The following is a 13,250-nucleotide window of genomic DNA, read 5'->3' as shown; positions in this document are numbered from 1 at the left end:
TTCTCTGGAACAAAGCTGGCAGATCTAAAAGTATGTTAGTCACTACTCGGTCATGTCCAACTCTTTGTGACCCCATGGACTGTAGCCCATCAGGCTCCTCTGTCCATGGGATTCTCCAGGCAAGAATATTGGAGTAGGTTGCCATTTCCTTCTTCAAATTTTGTCACCAAATAATATGATTATTTTACAAAATTTTAGTCATAAAACATAGCAAATTTATATTAGGTGTTGTCAGTTTTACTTTATGGTAGTTGCTTCTGCCACTGCAACCAATATAAATTAGGTAAAGACCAGTAGTCTATGTGTATTTATTAGCATAAAACTAAAAAATATTAATAGGGCAAAGATATAGCATCTTGATGTCATTACAGTAAAAGTAACAGGTTCAGGACAGGAGAGGTTAGAAGAGCCTGAGGATGTGGAAACTACACAGTTGCTCAAAATCTTAGTGAAGTAAAATCTTCTGTAAATCCAGTAATTCCCCTTACCCCTCTCTCAACACATACAACTGCTTTGGTTGCAGCTATATGATGCATAAGGATGGGACTAGATACCATTTAAAACAGAACTCAGTCATCTCTTGTGCTTGGGCAAATTTTGGAGAGAATGCAAACCTTTAATTCAGTCCAGCTCAGTAAACATTGGCCAAAGCACTGTGATTAACATCAGAGACACCAAGTCAATAGAGCCCCTGCAATTAGGCAGATCATGTCTTGGTAAGGAATATAGGCAAGTAAAGCATTACATGCTATGCAGCATTTGCATAGGATTATAGAAACGTGATGAACAGAAATAGTATAGAGTAATGCTTAATCCTATCAGCAAAGTCCAGGTAAAAACGTACAAAAGAGGTGAAGCTCAGAGCCTTTTGAACAATAAATTTGAATCAATCAATAACAAGTGGGCAGAAGGAGTAGTTTGCTTAAAGAGGAAACATGGCACAAGGAATTGAACATGCAAAATCACATGTGTGAGGGAGGAATAGCCAGGAAGTAGATCGAGAAGATCTCATGAAGGGCCCATGTGCCACGGTTGGACTTCATTTGTGGGTAATGCTGAGGTTTCAATGAAAGGGCTTTAAGTTGAGGAATGATGAATTTGTGAGTTATGGGATAAAATTTGTAAAGATTTATAGGCGACTTCTTCACATGGGCAGCAGAGAGCAAAAGCCACTCAGTGTATTTTTTAACAGTTTTGTTGAGGTGTATATTATACAACACAAAATCTACCCATCAAAGTGCACAAGTTAATGATTTTGGGTAAATTTATAGAGCTGTGTAATCATCACCACAATGCAGTTTTCAACATTTCTGTCACTTTCCAAAGTCCCATGTGGCATTCCCAGTCAAGCTTCCATCTGATCTCAGTTTTCACTCCAGCCCTATGGCAACCACCATTCTGTTTCCTGTCTGTATAAATTTGCCTTTTCTCAACATTCCATGTAAATAGAATCACACAATATGCAATGTTTTATGTGTGACTTCTTTCACTTAGCATCATGTTTTGAGGTTTCTGTTGTGAGACAAACAGAACAGAGGTATTTCACTTCTCAAAAGGTTATGACTATGACAAAAACAAGACTTATGAGAGGGGTGATGTGTGAACCTGTCCAACGTGTGAGGGATACAAGTGTGTGAGACAGGATGGCATGGAAAGAGAGTTCAATCAGAGTAAAAGAGTCAGAAGTGTACAATAACATGAAAGTAGGAAAAAAAAGTCAAGATATTTTAATTTAATTTATTGAAGACTAAATTTTGAACTGCTATTTCCTCCCCTCTTTAAAGGTTTGTAATGGGTGTTTGTAAATATTGTACTTCCTACTTGTGGTTACTACTCTAGAGATATCACAAACTTGTTGGCTTCTTGGATTAAAATCACTTCTCCAAAGAACACAATATCTTAGAAGAAAGGCAGTACATCAGGACAGACTGACATCTGCTGTTAAGATGTAAAGGGGAAAAGTGAATCTAAAACAAGCTGTATTTTCCTTGCAAAACCACTTGAGACATTGTGTTTGGTCACACTGATACTGAAACTACAATTTTTTAAGTATGCAGGGTTGGTTTATGAATTTGTGTTCATTATAAAACCACTCAAGTCATAAATAAAGTTCTTTCTTCAGGAAGAGAAGGCTACTGGCACATTCTCTGAATCTATTTTGAAGCTCCACCCTATTAGCTGAGAAGGCCTACCCTGCTGGACTGCTAGTATTAGAAAAAATAATAAGATTAATGGTATAGCTGATGAAATAAAAAGACTGAAGTGCTGACTGAAATAGCCCACCACTTGCGTGTACTAGAAGGGCAAGCTCAGAAACAAAGAAGTAACCAAGTAAGAGGGCCTGACAAAGATTTTCAGGTTTAATGTCTTGACTGACTTCAGTCCAAGAACCAAATGAATAAATATCAGAGCCTCAGAGCATAGCAACCAAGTTCTGGTTTCCCAAGGCCCTATCAAGAGACCTTCATCCACAGAAACCCTGGTTTCATTACCAGGGAGGGTTGACATGAATTTGCCGTACCTCACCCTCTAAAGGACCTTGTGGTATAGTGTGACCTAAGGAGGCAAAGAGAGACTTTTGTTCAGTCCTAGTTAGAGTCCTTCTGCAGTCATTTCAGGTAAGGACTAGAACTCAGTTCCAAAGCCACAGTCTTAGAGTCCCCTGATGTAGCCCAGATTGGGCAGGACAAATCCAGCACCTGAATGTTGGTGTGGCCTGTTTGCTTTTGTTAGAGTAATAACGGGTATCAACCAGCTGCAAAACAGAAACTCTGGTCTTGAAAAGACAAGAGCATGAAGCCAGTACTAATACCCTCATATCATGAGAAGTTGCTATTTCTCAATGAGATGTCCAGACACAGGAGAACTATCTGCATACTTTTTGTTTGGGGAGGAAAAGAGACATTAAAACAAACTTGAATAAGATAGAGGTTTTTGTATTTTTCCTCTCCCTTTACCCACTTAGTTTCTTCCCCCACATCTGTATACTAAGAGGAGAAAAGATAAACCACTGGAAGATTCTTTTAAAGAAAAGTTGTCAAAAGAGAACTGTACTCTCTCATGTGGGCTTCATGTAGAAGCTAGTGGTGAGGGGACATGGCACATCAGGAGTATACACTGTGAGACTTTTATCCAGTACTGAGAAAGAGTATATATCTGTATAGTCAAAGCTATGGTTTTTCCAGTAGTCACGTATGGATGTGAGAATTGGACCATAAAAAAAGCTGAGCATTAAAGAATTGATGCTTTTGAAATGTGGTGTTGGAGAAGACTCTTGAGTGCAAGGAGAGGAATCCTTGGACTGCAAGGAGATCCAACCAGTCCATCCTAAAGGAGATCAGTCCTGGGTGTTCATTGGAAGGACTGATGCTGAAGCTGAAATTCCAATACTTTGGCCACCTGGTGCAAAGAGCTGACTCATTGGAAAAGACCCTGATGCTGAGCAAGACTGAAGGCAGGAGGAGAAGGGGACGACAGAGAATGAGATGGTTGGATGGTATCACCGACTCGATGGACATGAGTTTGAGCAAGCTCTGGGAATTGGTGATGGACTGGGAGGCCTGGTGTGCTGCAGTCCATGGAGTTGGAAAGAGTCAGACAGGACTGAAGAGACTGAACTGAACTGAGAAAGAGATGATCAAAGGTACAAGAGTACTTTTGAGGTGAACATGATAACAGAAATAAGAGGAAGATTTATGAAGGATAAGAGAGTAAGCTTTTCTTAGGAGTGGTGTCATATAGGGTTAATAAGAAATACTATGAAACAAATTTGGGCTTCCTGGGTAGTTCAGTGGTAAAGTATCTGCCTGCGAATGCAAGAGACACAAGAGATGCAGGTTCGATCCATGGGTAGGGAAGATCCCCTGGAGGAGGAAATTTCAACCTACTCCAATATTGTTGCCTTGAAAATTCTGTGGACAGAGGAGCCTGACAGGTTACAGTCCATGGGGTCACAAGGGTCAGACATGACTGAGCACACACACACACAAACACATGAAACAAGTTCACAGCATGATTCCCTTATCCATCAAATAACTGGAGGAAAGAAGCTTCTATTTAGAAGCTGTGTTTCTTTAAACATCCTTTACAACAGTATTATAAGAGTGAATACAGATAGCAGGGAGACCAGTTGCTATAATCTGGCAAAGAGAAGCTGAACACAATGACAATAGGGCCAAGAGAAGTAAGTAAAATTGAGAAGCATTTTTGGAAGTGAAATCCAAAGGACTTTCATCAGAGTGTTTGCTCTTGACGTGTATAAGGAAAATAGGAAAAAGTTGACAAAATCAAACTGCTTTCAATTTACTCCTTAAATCAGGGTTTCACTTTGTGGCTTTATGATTTGATTTGAAAATGATCTTCCATACAACAGGCATAGGCATGTTCAAATGCAACTAATAACAAATCTGTAAAGCCAAACATAAGACATTAACACTTTTTGATTGACTATAGCTCTTCTTTGGAGAAGGCAATTGCACCCCACTCCAGTACTCTTGCCTGGGAAATCCCATGGACGGGGGAGCCTGGTAGGCTGCAGTCCATGGGGTTGTGAAGAGTCGGGCACGACTGAGGGACTTCGCTTTCACTTTTCACTTTCACCTGGAGAATCCCAGGGACCGGGAGCCTGGTGGGCTGCAGGCCATGGGGTTGCACAGAGTCAGACATGACTGAAGCAACTTAGCAGCAGCATAGCTCTTCTTCCATATAGTACTTGACTAAGGTCCAGTCCAAATGTCAGTGCTGGTGATTTAGTTGTTAAGTCGTGTCTGACTCTTGCAACCCCATGGACTGTTTTCCAGGCAAGAATACTGGAGTGGGTTGCCAGTGCCTTCTCCAGGAGAATCTTCCTGATCCAGAGATTGAACCCGTGTCTCCTGCATTACAGGCAGATTCTTTACTGCTGAGCCACCAGGGAAGCCCCCAAATGGTAATACCTCTGTGAAAATTATGGTTGCTCATCCATAATAACTCTACCACAAATACATATAGGACTTTGAATACAATATTGTTAAAAAAATTGTCATAATTAGTTGTTTGAAGGTCTGTTTCCTTGAGCTCTTTGAAGACAATACTACATCTTTATTTTCTTCACCATTGCATCTCCAGTAGCTAGTACTTTGTCCAAAGTTAGATTTGTTGAATGAACAGAGAAGATATGGCAGTTGAAGGAATTATAATTTTCTGTTCAGTTCAGTTCAGTCGCTCAGTCATGTCCAACACTTTGCAACCCCATGGACTGCAGCATACCAGGCTTTCCTGTCCATCACCAACTCCCAGAGCTTACTCAAACTCATGTCCATTGAGTCAATGATGCCGTCCAACCATCTCATCTATATAATTTTCTTCTTAGTATTTAAGTACTATTATGTAATAAAAACAACACAAATTCTAAAGGCAGTCTCTATCCAGAAATTGTGAAATTGTTGCAAGAACTATTCTAATCAGAACTTCCAGTGAAATCAACATATTTACATGCTCCTAGTCTCCATTATTCAAGCTACTAGATTATTACTGAGTACTTACATAGATGTCGCTGAGTGCTCACGGTGGCTCAGAGGGTCAAGCCTCTGCCTGCAATGCGGGAGACCCAGGTTCTATCCCTGGTTTGAGAAGATCCCCTGGAGAAGGAAATGGCAACCCACTCCGGTACTCTTGCCTGGAAAATCCTATGGACGGAGAAGCCTGGTAGGCTATAGTCATGGGGTTACAAAGAGTCAGACACCATTGAGTGACTTCACTTTCACTTTCATATGGATGTCACTTCCATTTGAATTACTAAAGTATAATTTTAGACCATCATTCTAAAATTTAGCAAATATCTTTTAAATGAAGCAATGATTCTGACCTTTCTCATCTAGCTTCACCTACTTGATTGATTTCTTACTATCCATCCTTTAATCTTCCAATGTATCAGGCCTACATGTCTATCTCTCTGTCTTATTTATTTATGTACTTTTTGTATTTTTCTAAATTGTAGGTTTCCTGAAGATGTGTATGTTGTTTATTCACTCTCCAGAGTAGCTAAAATAGTGGCTTGCAATTGGTATGCAGCTAATGAAAAAGAAAGAAAAAAAAAATAATTCCCCCAATACTTAGAGAAAATAAGATTACTTCCAGTTGGGAGGTAAGGAGAACGTACTTGAGAACATTTGACCTAGGGTTTAAAGGGGAAGTTATAGTTCAACTACTGGGAAGAAAGCAGTGGTATATTTGCAGAGGAAATGAAGGCTGTCAGAAAGTACAAAGCATAGTTATAGAATGTCCTAATTTTGCTGAGAGTTGGATAAGTTAAGATGAGTAGTGGAAGTAAAAGTAGAAAGATGAATTGAGGTGGACTTGGCTAACTAATGGCTACTAAAAATTTTTGATTATGTAACAAGAGCTGGTATTTAAGACAGGAGTTAAAAACAACTTAAATAAGAAAATAAATGTTAGAGCAACATTCCATAAATAAAGCATATGATGTACTTCAGCACAGTGCTATGCACGTTTTTAAGTCTCTTCTGAGTGGCTGGCACTATGATAGACCTGAAGATAGATGAAGTCATACGCTTAACAACTTAGTCTTTGTCTGTCTTTCCCTCCAATAAAACAATAATCTAGACAAAACTGATTTAAACTGTAGGTGATCTTGTATTCATTGATAATGAAAGGGAATTAATATTTATTTAGTGGATACACCAGGCTCTTTATCCACAAACATTAATTCATTAAACCTTTTAACAGTGTAAGGTACATGTTGTCACTTTTCTTAACCAATTGGGAAACTGTGTCTCAGAAATTAAGCAGAAAGTGGCAGAACTTGAATAAACCCATTTCTTTTTCTAGTATTCCATAATGTACTGACTTCACTGTTTTGCCTACAGATTATAGCTCTGCTTAAATTATACGTTTCAGTTCAGTTCAGTTCAGTCACTCAGTCGTGTCCGACTCTTTGCGACCCCATGAATCGCAGCACGCCAGGCCTCCCTGTCCATCACCAGCTCCCGGAGTTCACTCAGACTCACGTCCATTGAGTCGGTGATGCCATCCAGCCATCTCATCCTCTGTCGTCCCCTTCTCCTCCTGCCCCTAATCCCTCCCAGCATCAGAGTCTTTTCCAATGAGTCAACTCTTCGCATGAGGTGGCCAAAGTACTGGAATTTCAGCTTTAGCATCATTCCTTCCAAAGAAATCCCAGGGCTGATCTCCTTCAGAACAGACTGGTTGGATCTCCTTGCAGTCCAAGGGACTCTCAAGCGTCTTCTCCAACACCACAGTTCAAAAGCATCAATTCTTTGGTGCTCAGCTTTCTTCACAGTCCAACTCTCACATCCATACATGACCACTGGAAAAACCATAGCCTTGACTAGATGGACCTTTGTTGGCAAAGTAATGTCTCTGCTTTTGAATATGCTATCTATGTTGGTCATAACTTTTCTTCCAAGAAGTAAGCGTCTTTTAATTTCATGGCTGCAGTGCTAAATTATACGTTTGAAAGTGAAAGTGAAGTTGCTCAGTCGTGTCCGACCCTTTGCGACCCCATGGACTGCAGCCTGCCAGGCTCCTCTGTCCATGGGATTTTCCAGGCAACAATACTGGAGTGGGCTGCCATTTCCTTCTCCAGGGGATCTTCCCAACCCAGGGATCAAACCCAGGTCTCCCGCAGTGTAGGCAGATGCTTTTACCATCTGAGCCACCAGGGAAGTCAAAAAAAAATTATGCATTTAGCAACTTCAAATTATTTATGCTGTTGTTCTTAATTGAATTATCTTCAAGGCACTTGATTAAATATCATACCCTATTAATGCCTCTTCTGTATTATAGATATGTATCACATATGACAAGAATTGCTATTATTTAAAGATGTCTTTCATTTAAAAAAATACATCAGGATACATTTTGGGTTCTGATGTCACAGATTAACCATTCATTCCTCATAATGATAAATTAAGCAGATGATCAATGAGTTTCAAAGACTGTAAGAGTATCAGTGTATTTGTAATTATGTAAAGTTTTGTTTCTCCTTTAAATTTATGGCTCAGTGTCTTTATCAGTTTTACCTTTCCAGCCTGTTAAAACCAAGCTGATTTCTTCTTTAGCATTTCCTAACATAAGAGACTGTAAAGGTACCAACACCTCACACAGTCAACATACATTACATTTTTCAAAACTTTCAATGGTAATTTTTTTATCTGCACATTAACCTGGTAAGGAAAATGTCAAAGATATTTTTCATTCAGGTAATAAGAATTTTAATGTTATTTGCTACCATATAAATAATATTCTTTGTACCACAGGCAATGAACTGATTTTTGTGTCAATTTTATGCTGTTTTTTAGGGCTTCCCTCATAGCTCAGTCGGTAAAGAGTCTTCCTGCAATGCAAGAGACCCATTCCTGAGTGGGGAAAATCCCCTGGAGAAGCAAATGGCAACCCACTCCAGTATTCTTGCCTGGAGAATCCCATGGACAGAGGAGCCTGGCAGGCTACGGTCTATGGGGTTGCAAGAGTCGGACATGACTGAGTGACTAATCACACAGCACATAATATACATCAGTTCTATATTATATTTCTCCTTGAGGACAAATGTTTAGAATTGTAATTTTCATTATAAGTTGATGCTTTGCGGAAGGATTTTGCAAAAATTGGTGAAACTTTGAAATGTAAATTTTTTCTACAGTAATTACTGTGAAACACAGTTAAGTAGCCCAAGATGTTTCTATAGTAATTACTGAACAATGTGCTTTCAGTATTCCTTGATGTAAGTAAATATAGGAACTGCAGCTTTTAATATTAAAGCATTTGTTACTTTAAGATATTTCTAAATTTACTTTTTAATGTTATATTTATCATGCTTGAAATCAAACTTATTTCTGTGATATACATAATTGATATACAATTTACTCTTTAGGAAAACAAATAGAAACTGGAAAATTTTTAGGAAAAGCAAAAGAATGTAATTCTCATCAGTCTTCTCTAGATCAATAGGTTTGGATATCTATAATTGTTAAAAAAAAAAAAGACTTGGAAATAAGGAGGATTAAAAAGCAGCAATAAATGTGGATACATTGAGACGACAATCTATAAACTATTATCCTAATTTTGTCCTTTAATAATGCTAACAGAAGAGCAAAAGGGTATGTTCCATTAATACCATGCTTAAGGAGCAAGAAGTAAATGTATTTAATACTAGTGACAGAAAACTCAGTAAGAGAATGAAAATTAGAATCAAGGAAAACTTGCCCAGCATAATGTATTGAGTACTGTACTATGTGTTGAGAATTTCAAAGATATATTGATTCCTTTTATTGAGCTTTTGGTTCTGTAGAAAAGGTATTCTAGCCAAGGAAACCCATGTGCTAAAGCTGAGAAAATGGATAAATTATGCAAAATACTGGGAGATTCATTTGTGTTAGATGTATTGACTTGTGCATAGCAAAACATATGGTTTGAAAAGTAGAGTAGAGCCTATTCAAATAAGGTTTTGTATGCCAGCATAGAAAGTGAAGGTGAAGTTGCTCAGTCGTGTCCAACTCTTTGAGACCCCATGGACTATAGTTCACCAGGCTCCTCCATCCTTGGGAACCTCCAGGCAAGAGTCCTGGAGTGGGTTGCCATTTCCTTCTCCAGGGAATCTTCTGGACCCAGGGATCGAACCCAGGTCTGCCGCATTGCAGGCGGACACTTTAACCTCTGAGCCACCAGGGAAGCAAAATACGTTTGATTCAGTCAATTTTTCAAGGAATACTGGACATTTAATTTTACCTAATATAGGCACAAGAATTTAACTCATAAGTAGTATAATTGCTAGTATTTATTGAGTTCACCTATATCAACTCATATGATCATCACATTAATTCTCTGAAGTATTAGTACTATCCTTATTTTATAACTATATAAAATTTATAAGTATAAAAATTTTATAATTGCTTATGTTTATTGAGTCCACCTATATTAACTCATACTGTCTTCATATTAATTCTCTGAAGTAAATATTAGTACTATCCTTATTTTATAAGTAAGGGCACATCAAGAAATCACTTACCCAATGTCACAAAGTTGGTAAGGTGAGGTGGAAGGGTTCTAACCCTTGCAGCCTGACTCAGAACCCTTGTTCTTAATTACCATGGCTCAGCAAGGTAGAGTCCCCTCAAATTGGATTGAAGTTCTGAGGGTATCTGATGATATTTTTGTAGGTTTAAATACATATTGAGTTCAGGAAAGCTTTACATTTGTTAGCAAAGTATCCAAATCTTAAAAAATAAATAAAAACAGCTTTATTTAAGTATTTGTGTGTGTGTGTGTGTGTGTGTGTGTGTGTGTGTGGTATGTGTGCGTAGTCGCATCCAACTCTGTAACCCCATGGACTGTACCCTGCCAGGCTCCTCTGTCCATGGAATTCTCCAGGCAAGAATACTGGATTGGGTTGCCATTTCCTACTCCAGGGGATCTTCCCAATGAAGGGAATCGAAACTGAGTCTCTTGTACTTCCTGCATTGGCAGGCAGATTTTTTTTTTTAATCACTGCCCCTGGGAGCACCTGGGAAGCCCTTATTTAAGTATAATTGATATCTAACTGCACATATTGAAAGTAACAATTCAATTAATTTTGAGACATATATACACCAACAAAATCATCACCACAGTCAAGATAATGATCATGTCCATCATCAAAAAAAAACTTTCCTCATGACACTGCTTACCCACTCCCCACCCAGACAAATACTCTTCTGCTTTCTATCACTACAGATTTATTTGAATTTTCCAGAATTTTATGAAAATGTGATCTTAGAATATATTGTCTTGTTTGGTCTGACTTCTTGAATCACTCATCATTACTGTTTTATTTGTCTACATTTTAATGGTTATCAAATTTTGTTGCTGGAAGTATACATTTTATAAATATAGCACAATTTCTTTATCTTCACCTCTTGGTGGATATTTGAGTTGAAAGTTTTCTCCCAGTTTTTTGCTCTAAGGAGGTTGCTTTTGTTAAAAGTAGGCTGCTATGAATAGTCAGGTGCAACTCTCTGTATGAATGTTAAATAAAAGAAGTCAGGCACAAGAAATATTTTTGTTTTAATTTACATAGGCTACAACATGAGGCAAAACTAGTCTTGTCTCAAGATTTCTCAGAAATTATAATAGTGGTTATCTTTTGGGAGGTAAGTTAATGACTAAAAGGGTATATGAAGGAGACTGCTGCTTTTGGACTCTGAAAGCATTTTATTTCTTCATCTTGATATTGATTATGTGAAAGTTCAGAATATGAAAATTCATTATACTTCTGATATGTACTCTTTTATAGGTATCTGACACTGTGATTAGCAGTTAAAATAAAAGTGAGGTAATGAAATGGTTTGGTTCTGTCTAGATGATTTTCTATATGTTATTTGGCATGTATACTTTTTATTGCACTATTCTGGTTATATATGCCTGTAGTATCCTCTCTAGATGTCCTATCAGATCAGATCAGATCAGTCACTCAGTCGTGTCTGACTCTGCTACCCCATGAATCGCAGCACGCCAGACCTCCCTGTCCATCACCAACTCCAGGAGTTCACTGAGACTCACGTCCATCGAGTCAGTGATGCCATCCAGCCACCTCATCCTCTGTCATCCCCTTCTCCTCTTGCCCCCAATCCCTCCCAGCATCAGAGTCTTTTCCAATGAGTTAACTCTTTGAATGAGGTGGCCAAAGTAGCATCATTCCTTCCAAAGAAATCTCAGGGCTGATCTCCTTCAGAATGGACTGGTTGGATCTCCTTGCAGTCCAAGAGACTCTCAAGAGTCTTCTCCAACACCACACTTCAAAAGCATCAATTCTTCGGCACTCAGCCTTCTTCACAGTCCAACTCTCACATCCATACATGACCACAGGAAAAACCATAGCCTCGACTAGACGAACCTTTGTTGGCAAAGTAATGTCTCTGCTTTTGAATATGCTATCTAGGTTGGTCATAACTTTCCTTCCAAGGAGTAAGCGTCTTTGAATTTCATGGCTGCAGTCACCATCTGCAGTGATTTTGGAGCCCAGAAAAATAAAGTCTGACACTGTTTCCACTGTTTCCCCATCTATTTTCCATGAAGTGATGGGACCAGATGCCATGATCTTCGTTTTGCTGAGCTTGAAGCCAACTTTTTCACTCTCCACTTTCACTTTCATCAAGAGGCTTTTGAGTTCCTCTTCACTTTCTGCCATAAGGGTGGTGTCATCTGCATATCTGAGGTTATTGATATTTCTCCCAGAAATCTTGATTCCAGCTTGTGCTTCTTCCAGCCCAGCGTTTCTCATGATGTACTCTGCATATAAGTTAAATAAGCAGGGTGACAATATACAGCCTTGATGTACTCCTTTTCCTATTTGGAACCAGTCTGTTGTCCCATGTCCAGTTCTAACTGTTGCTTCCTGACCTGCATACAAATTTCTCAAGAGGCAGATCAGGTGGTCTGGTATTCCCATCTCTTTCAGAATTTTCCACAGTTTATTGTGATCCACACAGTGTCCTTTGCCATTACATTTATACCTTTTACTGTGATTACTCTATTTTACTGTATGTCTTCTTGTTATACTATAAAATTTCTATAAAATAAGAGATAATGCCTAACTTTTTTACCTCCATGTCCATTATCTGGCATGGTGCTTGAAATGTAGGAAGTATTTGATGAATACTTGGATGAATGATACGAAATTTTTCTTTGTGGTTTCCTATGCGTCTGCTCACCTTATTTGGTTTCTACTGAAGGTTTGGCTTCCCCCAATATTTTATGTCTATAAATATGGATTAAATTACGTCTATTAATTATGGATTGTATCGTGATATTTTTCTTCCTATCCTCAATTACTTGTTTTATCATACATTTTTCAAAACAATAGTAACTTCTGTCATTGAGTGTTTCCCATATGCTTTCAGCATTTTACATCTATCAACTTATTTAAGAGGTACAACCCAATAATATAGATACTCATATAGTTCCCATTTTATGGGAAAACTGAGGCACAGGGATACTAAATACCTTGCCCTAAGTTATAAGTCTTATAAGTGACAGAGCTCAAATTTGATCCTGGACAGTCTTAACCACAGAAATCATGATTTATCCAGTATAGTGTTCTGTGTTTATATATCTACCACATATGTCACTACATTTCTTTGTGTCTTTCAGAACTTTAATAAAATGTTAGCTTTACACAGTGGCTTTCTCTGACTAATTTATATGAAATGACAGCTCTCCAAATACTCTCAATCATTCTCATACTGCTTTACTTT

The 13,250-nt window shown here is 38.4% G+C and overlaps 1 protein-coding gene across 6 annotated transcripts in view; it reads left to right on the top strand.

The window, feature by feature from the left end:
• The window catches only part of LRRC7 (leucine rich repeat containing 7), a 609,335-nt gene that overhangs the window by 361,948 nt on the left and 234,137 nt on the right, over positions 1-13,250 (top strand). The gene's annotated exons all lie outside the window — the stretch shown is intronic.

Source organism: Bubalus bubalis, chromosome 6 (genome assembly GCF_019923935.1).
Source record: "Bubalus bubalis isolate 160015118507 breed Murrah chromosome 6, NDDB_SH_1, whole genome shotgun sequence".
In the NCBI taxonomy this organism is placed as follows: Eukaryota; Metazoa; Chordata; class Mammalia; order Artiodactyla; family Bovidae; genus Bubalus; species Bubalus bubalis.
Note: the sequence above shows the minus strand (reverse complement) of the source record. Positions and strands in the feature narration are given on the sequence as shown.